Genomic DNA, 13023 nt, shown 5'->3' with positions numbered 1-13023 from the left:
CAGCAAGTGGCTTTAACGCTTGAGAAAATTGACCAACAGCCTCCAATACTGCTTCCTGGATGTTTGAGCAGCACACAGCACAAGGTAGTCGTCGACATACCTGAACACTTTTTTGACATTTGTGCCAGCTAGAATATTGTTTAAGATTCTGTCTTTTTGGGCCAGGTACAAATCACTAAGATATGGCGCAATACTGGAACCAATACACACCTCGCGTTTTTGTAGATACACTTTATCCTGCCAGAGGACGTAAGTCGACCTAAGGTACACTGAAAGGACTTCCAGGAACTCTTGGATTGCCATTCTACAGTCATTTTGAAAAGCGACCGCACCAAACGTATCTATGCATTCTTCAACGCATATCATCAATTCGTCCTGAGGAATGGAATAATATAAATCTTTCACATCTATGGAACACGCTGCAAAGTCACTGCTAAAGTTGTCACTTAAAAACATCACTACGTCGTCCGAGGATTTTACCTGAACGGGGTCGTCAATAGTTAGTAGTTTTAGTTTTTCCTGCAAGAACTTGCCGAGCGTCTTTTGCAAAGCGCCGTCCTCAGAAACTATTACCCTTAAGGGCCAGTCAGGCTTATGCGTTTTATATTGAAAAATACGTCCAGGCCAGATTTCTTGCAAATAGTGATTCCTCGTAAGAGGCGGTCACGTTTTAGTCTTTTACAAAGCTGTTTAGCTGATGAGTTTGCTTTCCTCAAAACTGAAGTGTTGTGCTCGTCAAAAACAGATGTGATGGCTTCTAAAGCCTTAGCCTTGTACAGGTGCTTGGGAATTACAGCAAAGCCCCCCTGTTTTTCAGAGGTCAGCAACGCGAGGGAATTCTATTTCAAGTATCTAACAGTTTTTCCCACCGGTAGGTTTTGGTAGCTCGGTTGGACGCGGCTGACGACCTGGGCCCCATCGGAAACGCACCTTGCACTTTCAGACTCAGGGCCTCTTTTTGCAACATGACGTACCATGGCTAGTAGCTCCGGTCTAGTCTTTCTAGGTTGGGTGGCGAACTTTGGACCAAGACTTAACACTTCGCGCACAGTTGATGGCAGAACCTCGACGCCGCATGTGAAGATCTTGTTTTCAGTGCACTGTCTGTTCATAGCTGTTCATGTCTGTCCTGTTTTTCCTATAATAGCGGGCTCCACAAGAGACTACAGGAACACCGGAACAACTTGGAAAGTGGCAAGGACAAAACTTTTCTAGTGTCACATTGCCATTCATGTGAAACGATGAAGGAGAAGAAGAAGTGCACTTCTAAGTTTGACTAGGCTACGATTTTGTATCGCCACAAAGAAAAGATGACGAGAGAGATAGTGGATTCATATTTTATTTCAACGAACAATAAGTGTGTCAGCCAGACTTCTCTTGCTCTTTCAAGCAAAGAGGTGTCTTTTTTGAGTGACTTTTTGTGCGGCAGGTGAACCCAGGGGTTGTTTCACGCGATTGTTTTGTTTTCGTCATGTTTGTGTTTATCTGGGCCTTGGAGTAAATGGCTTAGGCATACTTGTGGGTCAGCGCTTGTACTGTGGCTTTCTTTTATCGTGTCCTTTGTCTTCGTGTTCGCGCTGTTTAAATTAATAACAAATGAGTGGCATTCAAGCGTAGAGGTTAGCATAGGATGTTTGTCTGGTCCGTGCTGCTAGCAGGCCTTTGTTCGATCATCAGTGCCGGGCTAGCTTATTAATTCTGCAGCGTGACGGGAGGCCATCGACGGATTTGGCGCTAGTCTCGGCGATCGGTTACGCTGCAGCTGCCTACTTCCTAGGGCTACCGACACAAATCAATCGGAGTCTCCTTTCGATCCCCTCTCTTCTCCTGAGTTCACCTGGCTCTTCGTAGGGTACTCCTGAATGCTGCACCGCCGACGAGACGCAGCTCACACAACCACGTCTGCCCTGGCTACAAGAGAGCCCTGCCTATTCCTGGACATTCCGTACCGGTGAACGCTTTCATTTAACTAGTGTCGTGCGTGTTTTGTGTGTGTTTTTCTTTAAGTGTGATTTGTTATTGGCGTTCTAGCTTTAAATTGTAACATGGCTTCGTTTTGTTTTGTTTCATATGACTGTTATCTCGTCTAAATGTGCTCGCGAATTACTAAATGCGTCCCAAAATGCAAAGGGGGAGCCCCTTTGCATTTGGGGACGCATTTAGTAATTACGCGATAATAATATAGTTCACAATGTTCGGTACCGTATCACATTCATAAAAGTTTTGTTTTTTGTTGCTCCGACACACCTATGCTTGCCACGGCTCTTATTGTCTTTCTTTGACAGATTAATGCTATTATTCCCTATCATTTACTTTACAACTCATTCCCTGAAACAAAGAAAACAGGGTTTGATTTGTTGACTTATTAGACATTGCGGGTTATTTATTAGGAATATGCACTAAGCAATGCGAATAAAACCAGAAAGCGTGAGTGGCAAACAGTGTGGTTTTATGTGATAGTGTTTTACACTTTTCCACAGCAATTTATCGGCCAGTGTGTGAATGTTCTGAAAAATACAAAATAAAAATGAACCCGCTTGTCTTTATTCCATGTGGGATTAGCGAAATAGCTCTTGCAATCTTTTCGCGATTCATATTCTTCACCGATCACAGCCTTATCTTGTTCCTTCACCGATCACAGCCTTAGCTTGTGTTCGATTACTGTAGGTAGAATTCTTTATTTTTTTTATTCACAGCATTCAAATAAATTACGACCATATTGCCGAGATGCGAGATGCGAGATGTGCGCTGGTGCTGGACTCGGTTATCGGAACTAGACCCCGACCTTATTCTCGGGTCCTCGTCTACATGTACCTTCACGGCTCCCTGTGACTTGAGTCGCGACAATATTTTCTGGAGTATGTTCCCCTTTAGGTCGCATAATACCATGTTTTTGTTCTTAACAGTAGCAATACCAGCCGCGAACGCAGCCAGGACGGGACGGTAGGACAACGGTTACACTATTCAATTACCTTCACCGTAATCAATTCCTGTCTTCAGTTAGTGTATGTCGCCTTTAAGTTGCGTCAGAGACAGCTATCAGCAACAATTACCTTTTAGCATGTTCTAAAGTTTTTTGTGCGGATTTACGCCGCAGCGATTTTTCAAGTTAACTTATTCAAGGTCGTAAAGATGGTGCGACTGACGCCACCGATGTACTGCGCTCTTTACAGTAAAGCAATTTTAATCCATAAAACTATTCATTAATATTGCATTTCAGTTTCCGTACTGCGCTTCATGCTCGAACAAAGCGAAAGGTTGTGTTTTATTTATGAGCGACGCTCCCGGCACTTCCTTTGCTGCAGTTTTCGGGGAAAGGCAATACGCGATAGCGCACCTACCATTCTAGTCATTATATCTTGGCACAATGAGCACAAGCCCGCTGACAAAGGAGCGGAAAGTACTCTGCGCACTGGAAGTAACACCGAACCCTGTCCAAAATAAATTGCTTATTTCATAAGATGTAAGTAAAGCCATCGCAGTACTGCAGCCAAATACTTTTTATAGCTTAAAATCGCACTCAAGTTGGCCTTATACCCCTTAGACACACAAGCAGCCGAAACGGCTCCGCTCATCAAAGCCAATTTCATGTTGTTTGCCTTCTAGTCCTCTCAGTGCCCCCCCCCCCCCCCCCCATTCTATCAATGACCATGTCCAACTGATGCCATGACAAAGCAAGCGCTTTCTAAAGTAAACTTATTCGTGGATTTGGCCCCTGTATGGCGCTTGCAGGCAGAGCAGATTTATCACATGTTTACGTGAAGCTTTTACTGCGTTTGGTACTGAACAATGCCCCCCTGGGCAGTTTCAACATTTTTGTTTATTATTTCTAGGCCGTTTGCTGTCAACTGGTGTCCGCATACATTTATCTTCACGAACCGAAAAATATTTACGCTTCTGTTTGAAAAAACTGTCAGAGAGAATCGTACCTCATATCACATTAGCTTCACTAATGCGCATTAAGATGAGGGGTGAGCGCGTGGTTTCATGGAAGAACAGCAGTATTTTAAGGAATGGAATATTTCAATCAAGGTTGCAAAAATATTGATCAGTGGCAGTATAGCACAGAGCAATGTTCAGTGAAGGACAACAATTTAAGTTTCAAGCCCCTTTCTCTAGGTATTCGCCTTAAAAAAAAAGTTCCCCACTACTAGACTATGCAACATAGCAAATATTGCCATTGAAAAAAATTACTTCAGTGGTAAAAAAATTCCAGAACTCAGGTTGCCTTCAGGACGGTCCTTATTATCAAGGCTGTAGAAGGAAAGTCGCTCATTGCGCATTGCACCTTTGTCTTGCACTCAAATTCTTCGCTTTTCGCTGAGTTGCCGATGAATCAAAACAGTTTATCTCTATGAGAGCATAACTGATGGCGTTAAAGGTAGCAAAGCTTAGAGGTAGCATTGGACTTGAGTGCAATATCCATGGGCCAACATATACCTCTGCTAAAGGAGCTTTGTAAATAGAGTAATTAGGGATCGAGAAGCAGCGCAAGCCGCTTTTGAGCTCAGCAGGCTATCGCTCAGGGGACTGACCAGCCGCGAAAATTTAGATTTCGAATCCCGAAAGTATCCTTTTATTCTACTTTTTCATTCCCATTGTTAAGCGGGGATCTAGGCACTGGTAGCGGGCACTGGTAGCGAGCAGAACCGGAGCGGTGGTGGCTTAACTTTGAGTTCGCTGGTCCGCAAAAATACTTCCTCTTCCTCTTTCTCGGCTATCTGTCCGCTTAATATGATCTTCGTCTTTACAAGCGGGCTGGTGGTGTTGGTGCTGGACTCAGTCATTGAGGTCGGAATTCGGCGGCTGCGGAGCTCCAGGGCGAGGAAATGGAAGATAAATCCAGCGACCTCCACCAAGTGCTAAAGGGAACCCAGCACTGCTAGCGGGCACTGGTACCGAGCAGAACCGGAGCGGTGGTGGCTTAACTTTCAGTCAGCTGGTATGCAAAAGCACTTTCTCTTTCTCGGCTATCTGTCCGCTTATTTGGATCTTCTTTGCACTATAGGCGATGCGCAAAACGCCGACAACGCCGCCTGTCGCCAAAGCCGCAAAGCGTAGGCGGGCTCGGTCGGGCGCTGCTCATGTCAGCGTCTATGCGTGCGCGTCGTGTTTTCGTCTTTGGTCGCGGTTTAACGGATACAACGCCACTGTCAACGTTTAGCAATGTACGGAAAGAATTGCTGCGCAGTTGGTTTTTCGAACACACATAAAACCTTTCCTGGAACACGTTCCTATAAGTATTCAGTTATGTTTCACGAGAACGACGGCGGCCGTGAATCGCGGCGTTCGACGCAGAAAGCAAGCAATCGCACCGAATGACATTTGTTCAGGTTAATGTCATTTTTTCTACGCGCTGCTACACGACCAAAGCTAATGCCATTTCCAAATTATGGTAACTGAGATTTATATGCAAATGTTGGTGCGCCTTCAATATATATGTTGCTTAGATGACTGTGCTGTAAACGAAAGCTCCCTTTCAATTGACATTCATGTCGTGCTTCCCTTGTAAACAACCTGTTGATTAGGACTACCAATTACGAAGTTAGCGGCAATGCTGGCGGCGTTTGTTTACGAAAGGGCACGGAAGGTGCGCACGTCTGCGCTTGACTGCGAAACGCGTACGAGTTTCAACAACTTACACTTTGCGCACTAAAGCAAGTGTCACGAGCAATACGTGCAATAGGCAGTATCTAGTGTACTGTCCGACGGCGCTTTATAGAACCTTCGAGGATCGCCCTACGCCGAGGCATACTATAGCCCCGTTGACTCCCGTACGTTTTCGCCTCATCGTTTGCTCGGCTTATTAAAGCCCATCGAAAAATGCCACAGCTTGGCCTCATCAAAAGAGCGTATGGCAATTTCGTAACACTTGCCACATCAGATACCGTGAGCTTACTGTAACGACGCGGCCCGCGAGAGCGGTTGACGACGGCGCTCTGGCCGTGTGCTGGGCCCTAGTCGTCGCCAGGCCTAAACGCCTAAACGGTTTCGCATCAGTGCCGTAGCTGGAAGCGCTTTGGGTATAGTAACCTTCATAATCATAAAACTACCTTAGAATCAGCTCAATTGTCTCACACATTTTCTTACAGTAAACGGTATGTGTAACTTCGGCGACATCTTAGCAACGGAGCTAGAGAACGAAATCGGATGAGCTGCATTACACCTGCTGCAGCTGCTAATGTGAGCAGAAATTTAGCTTTCCAAATATCGTTACATAACAGCGACCCTCAGTAAAGATAATTTGTTCTAGATTCCTTCATCAAATTAAGTGCGTATTATTTAAGATCAACAGAGCGTGCTTTTCTGAAGGTGGCGAAAGAAATGCGCCGTCTCGGCGACTCGGCGGACCACGGCAGCAGGAGCGACCTGTTCCGCCCGCGCTGAGTGCGGTGGCTACGGTTTGGCTGGCAGCTATGGGTGCCAGTTCTTGCTTACGATGCTATGCGGCATATTTCACATCGATGACTAGCTGCAAAATTTTAGGAGCGAATTAGTATTTAACGCAGGTGGCACTTTTGGCATTTATTTTGGGTGTATCTTCTCACCGAGTCTCGTGTGTAGAGATAACATATTTCCTCGGACCGTTATTCTCCTCTCTGTTTGCCCCAAGTAGCCGCGCTATTTTTTGATCTTGCAATGCACCAACTAGCTCAGATTTCCGTTCTTCTGCATATTTCCTCGTTGATCGCATTCAATTGAGCAAACTCATTCGGTAGCTAATTTCATTTTCATCAGATGTCATTATATTTTCTCGTGTAGCAGCAAACAAATATCATTTTGAACGAATGTCATTCGATGGAAATGGCATTAATTTTTTCCGTGTGGCAGGGCTGAGTGATAACTATGTTTTCGGTGTTTTCTGCTTGTCATTGCACCTTTCGTGTGTTATCTGGCAAGATTACGAAAACAAAACATGTCGCTGCACTTGCTATCCAGACTAAGGGCTCTAGAACTGGTTATAAAGCGCACTGTAATTCTGCAGTTTGGCGCGACGGTATTACGAATGAAATGAAGATGATACTAAAATAATAAATAAGATATAAAATTTAACTCTCATATGCCTATGACTAACGTGTGATGAAGCTTTTCAGATAAGTCCTCTGCTGATATCTCACTCCCCCTTATACCCGCTCTATCTACCCGCTCTGCCCTTTTGACGACGGACGGGAAATCCATGCTGGACAGGCCATGATACAGCACGACCATGAAAAATCTGAACTCTTGGTACAGGAGCCCAATATGCGCTATTTTTCTGATGCTCAGAATGCTGGTTTGCTGGCTCGCTGGCTTTTTCTGCGGTCGCACCGGTACGAAACCGCTCGCAGTTTCTACGATGCTGCCTAGTTTACTGTTTCCAATACACTATAGCGCAGCAAAAGACGAGGACACAAGAGCGAGAGACGAACACCACGAGCGCTCGTGGTGTTCGTCTCTCGCTCTTGTGTCCTCGTCTTTTGCTGCGCTATAGTGTATTGGAATCATGTACCAACAAGCCCGAAAAACCACGCTACTAGTTTACTGTAGCGATATATTGCATGTGAACGAGGCAAACGTGTATCATTAGGCAAAGAAAGAACATTGTTTCATAGGTCAAGGAATGAACGATTTTTCGTGGCGTTGTAATGAAAGCGAGGAACTAAAAATGAGCTCCACTTCGTACGCAACCTTGTTGACGCTCGTCTTCAGCAGACACTTGATGCATATGGAGGCGATGTAGTCCCAGACGGCCGTGATATCGAACACATGTACACCATTATACAGTGCGATCTCTTTGCGCACGCTATCACGGCGGAAGAGCCCGCGAGACGCGCACAAACGGCTAATCGCACGCGCGCACCACGGCCCTGCTTGCCGCATGGAGCCCGCCTCGGGTTCCGACGGCCGCCCCTACGCGGCTTTCAGTGGCGCCCCTATAGGCGCTGCGCATGGCGAATATATGTTTGCCTATGTATTCATGGACAGTCCATGTGTATTTCGTTTGCCTTTATATCTGTCTGTTTACATGCCCACGCCAATCTTGAAACATTTCAGGAATGTGTTATGTTTACCCACGAAACGTTTCCCAGCGTTCTCAAACAATGATCAGCTGCGGCTGCAGCTTACTGACCTTCAAGACAGGTCTCGTTGCAGCAATCCTCTCTTTCATGGTGTACCCGACAGCAATGAAATCTGGTGTTTGAGTGAAAAAAGAGAGACGCTTAAACCTGCATAACGGAATGATTGATTCCGTTGTAACTGAACAAAACAATTCAGTCTGGCGGCCAACCACCAAATCAACAGGAAGAAACTGGGGGTGTTCAATCGAGCAATTTTATTATTCCACTTACGTTTTTCTAATTGATCATATTTCGGAGATACGTATTTTTGTTATCGATGATTATTTACCTCTTGTGCATCAAATGATCATGAAACCCGCGGGTAACTCTGACGCCGATGCAAAAAACACGTCATCAGTCAGTACGCAGCCGCAGCTTAATCTATCCTAACAATAAAAAAGAGGCAAACGTGAGCAGTCTGCGATTCCATACACCACATTTATATATCAAAACACCCGCAACACAAAACTTGCGGCCTGTGCAAGTGACTGGTATTGTAGTTCTTATACAGACGTGACTCCGCGCTGAAAATTTCCTGTACAGAAATATTGCAAGGCGCAGCTGAATGCAATGTATATATCAGCGATCCAGAATCTGGACACACGAGGGAACGCAGACAGCTAAATGAAACAAAACTGTCGATTTTTAATTTTTCTATAGGAGATCTTTAAAAAGGCAGGGTTTGCATTACGGTGAGCAAAGTCCGAGCGTTTATGGGTTCTTGCTGCAGTCTTCCGAAAGTCCTAGGTTTTGTTTATAACCGCAATAGCGACCTGAATAAAATAATCGCCCGTCATTTCTCAGCCCCTAATATTGGCCTCAGCAATGATAACTTCACTAATATTTTTGTGCCCGTTCCTTATCCTTCTCACAAAGAGACATCTTAGCACTGGAAAATATTTTAGTTGGATGCTCCGTTTTTCGCCTAATGCAGCCCTAGCATGCATAATGGCTCACTTAGATAACACTGAGTTTTATTTTTAACACGCACTAATGAATACATCATATATACTATCTACTTCGGTTCAGCGGCAGGTTTTGCCTTTCGCCTTTATATGTCGTCGGCGTGACATTTTAGTGCCGAAACTTGTTCGCGCACAGAAGCTACGGAGATACATTTGGTTGTCATGAGTAGACACTAGTCATGGTCATGACTTCGAATGAGCTACATAACCAAGGACTCTATAGCCATGCACACTGGATCTCCGATCTGTCTGACGCATGACTAAACTATAATGGCACTCATGACAACACACACGCACATATATGTGTGTGTACAACACACACACACACACACACACACACACACACACACACACACACACACACACACACACACACACACACACACACACACACACACACACACACACACACACACACACACACACACACACACACACACACACACACACACACACACACACATATATATATATGTGTGTGTGTGTGTGTGTGTGTGTGTGTGTGTGTGTGTGTGTGTGTGTGTGTGTGTGTGTGTGTGTGTGTGTGTGTGTGTGTGTGTGTGTGTGTGTGTGTGTGTGTGTGTGTGTGCGTGTGTGTGTGTGTGTGTGTGTGTGTATATATATATATATAGGGAGCTTGCGTGAAGCGATGCATGCTGGGTAATCCGCCAGGTTGTTGTTGTTGGCAGCAGACGACGCAGCACGGCACTGTCACACAGCCTCGTGTACAGGGTCACGCAGTGCTCGCAGACTATTCTGGTGCTATCGGATAGGCCTACTGCGGGTTCTTCACGATTCAGAAAATACGTCTGCACGAGGGTGAGAAGGCAGGAGGGATTCCGTGGAATACTGCGCTACTTGATATACAGAGACAAATAGAAGACGACACACGAATGAAGCGCTTCATTCGTGTGTCATCTTCCATTTGTCTCTGTATATCAAGTAGCGCAGTATTCCACAGAATGATCAACCAACTGGCCCCCGTGTTTGCATTTTAGGAGGGATTCCTCTAGCGACGCCGACGCGAATAGCTCCCACGGGCCAATACACGTGAGATCGACGTCAATCCAGGCAAGTATCAAACTACTTGCTAGAACTAGAAATCATGAACGTCGGCGATGTCGACGGGTGACCAGGTCCAGACGCATAGTGCAGTTATTCGCTCTCGCGCAGCTTGAACACGTCCCTGTCGCACTGCTTTGTATTGCTTCATAGCGCGCCCCATTTTTCGGGCACAGCGTCGACGCGTACGTCCTCCTGGAATCTGCCGACAATCGCACGCACGTAAGGGCAGCGCACGAAAAGCCGCGTATTTACTTGGTAGACCGCCGAAAACGACTTGCTCCATTCAGCCTGGCTGCGCTGCCCGCCGTCTGCTTCCAGCACAACATCATGGCGGATTACCCAGCATGAATCGCTTCATGCAAGCTCCCTATATCACTTTACATACAGAACAATGTCTACCAGCCTCATCGGTATGTGATGGGATACCACACATTAAATTTTCCTTTCATATTTTGGTTTTATGTTTCTCTTCCACAGTTTGCTTCCAGGTTCTGGGCACATGTTTTCGCCAACAGCCAAGCGAGGCTTTCTCCTTAAAAAAAAAATCTTAATCGCGCTGTATATGTCAACCGCGGGCGTTGCGATAGACGCTATATTCCCGTCCTGGGTGGTCTCTATGGCGGGCAGGTAACTTGCAAACATTATATAAAAGACGGCAACCCAAGGCTATAGCAGTTGAACATACTCTATAGAAAGCACCATCACTTGAAGGAAGGTAGCATATTTATCTGTAGAAATATGAGCGTTCTGAGCGATCCAAGGAAAAGAGCTCTAATGCTCGAAAACTGATTCAAGAACGCCGCCGAAGGTAAACAGTAAGTTTAAGAACACATTCGCAGAATCGATTGAGCATAGTTGAGCGGACGCCCCTTAACGGGATAGAACAAACTGTTGCGCTGCAGTGACGCTGCTTTCGTCCGCGCTCCAGCTCGAAGGCGTCCTATCGGAATGACCGGCGTAGAGCGGAAAAGTGTCCGTTGTGTTGGTTACGTTCGTGTATCTCCCGAACGAGTTCTTCCGGCCTGCCCTGTGTCCTGCGACGATCATGGAGAAGATCACTGCTCCCAGGAACTCCACGATGAGGGCGGCTACTATTACTGGCACCACCATCCTGCGGGGAAAGAGGACTTTAGCTATATTCAGAGCACCGACTTTGTTGATGGCATGTAAGATGTGATGGCGATCTACGAGCATACGAAATAATTCGCAACTTCACGCGGAGTTAGAGTGCTAAGATACCAGCGCATCAAGTAAATACCAACCTTGATAATTACCGATCAGTCTTATGAAGAGCAATTGGGATTGCTGGTTTCTGCAGGGGCAGGTATTAGATTATTATATTACGAAAGAGTACTGTGAAACCATATACCTCATCACAGCGAATATACGTGGTCATCGAGTGTACATGGGCATAGTGTTAGGCTACAGTTGGTATTTTAAAGGCCCTCAATGTATCATCCTGGAGGGTGCCGTCTGATGTACGGAACACTAGTGTCACGCATCAAGTTGCGGGCCCTGAGCACTGACAATAAATAAGAGGACCACGCATGAACGAGCATTTCTGTTCGCTTGAGGTGGCGGCCATACTGGATGCGCCATTCAAACAGGTGATTTTATCAGCGGGCAATAACACTGCGCAAAACACGAGCGAATGCGTTGCACGCTGCTCCTGTGAACATAACTGGTCGCACCATCTTCCTAAAACAATCCTAAGCTTCTGCGTGGCGAAGTGAAGAAAGTTGTTTCGATATCCACATGATTCAAGGTACTCGCGGGACCAGTGAAATTGGCCATGTAAAGTTGCAGCAGCGACTTGGATCAACATTTCGCTGTGTCAAGATGTTCCCAGGCGGAGACGAGGCAACGAGTACGTGCAGTGGACGCAACGCAAAATGAAAGACGTGGCCATGTGCAGTGTCTCGAGACGTCCCATGAGCGAAGACGTTACCTCTATCAAATAATCATACAGTAATAAGTGAATTGCTTCTCTTCATGGTAGGACTGTGAAAATATTTAAACAGACACATGAAATACATTTTCAACTCTGATGATTCATTTTCATTTATTTTCATTATATTTCCTTAAAGGTCGCAGGAAGGGGTGTTGCATAAGGGATGGGAAATATTATAAAACCATTGCTATGGTACATATTTTGTTACACTTTCAAAGAACTTTGATGAGCAGGTGATAACAGCGATGTCACCTGGAAGGTCGTTCCAGTCTTCAGCTGCGCGAGGAAAAAAGGAATTCGAAAATTATTATTCCTGAAACGTTCTTGAGCCAGAAAAAACAGCTCTCCTTCATTGAAAATTCCAGCAAAACTACATCTCTATCGTATCGCTCCTAACGTACAAATATCGGCTTTATATATCACACACATTCCATTAGTTTCTTCCGTCAATAAACAAATCTCCAAAAAGTATCGTATGATTCCTATGTACAAATATCGTCTTTAAATATCACACACATTCCATTAGTTTCTTCCGTCAATAAATAAATCTCCAAAAAGTATCGTTGCAGCCTGATTAGGACTTGTATTCTAATTTATGTAATACCTTGCTCGCCTATTATCGATCACAGGTCGAAGGACCTCCTCAAATGTACCTATTGCCCGCCAGCTGTAGCGATTTCCCATTAGCCACAAATCCTGTGCGTTAATGCGTTCTGTAGACTTCCTTTTTACGAATTTCACTCCAGACGGCCTGAGCACCAGGCTGGTAGAATATTGTTCCCATTACAGAACCAGTGGTGACACGGTGACAATCAGGATCGGACCGAGAACCTGCTGCATGTGAGATGGATGACTTAGGATTGGTTCCCGCTACAGTACTTGGAGAAACCGGGTGCTTCTGAGGGTGTCCCGTGAACGCGCAGGTGTCTTCAACTGGCCCTAT

The sequence above is a fragment of the Amblyomma maculatum genome, chromosome 10 (genome assembly GCF_055883805.1).
Source record: "Amblyomma maculatum isolate TAMU_Amacu chromosome 10, ASM5588380v1, whole genome shotgun sequence".
Lineage (NCBI taxonomy): Eukaryota > Metazoa > Arthropoda > Arachnida > Ixodida > Ixodidae > Amblyomma > Amblyomma maculatum.
This window is presented reverse-complemented; position numbering follows the sequence as displayed.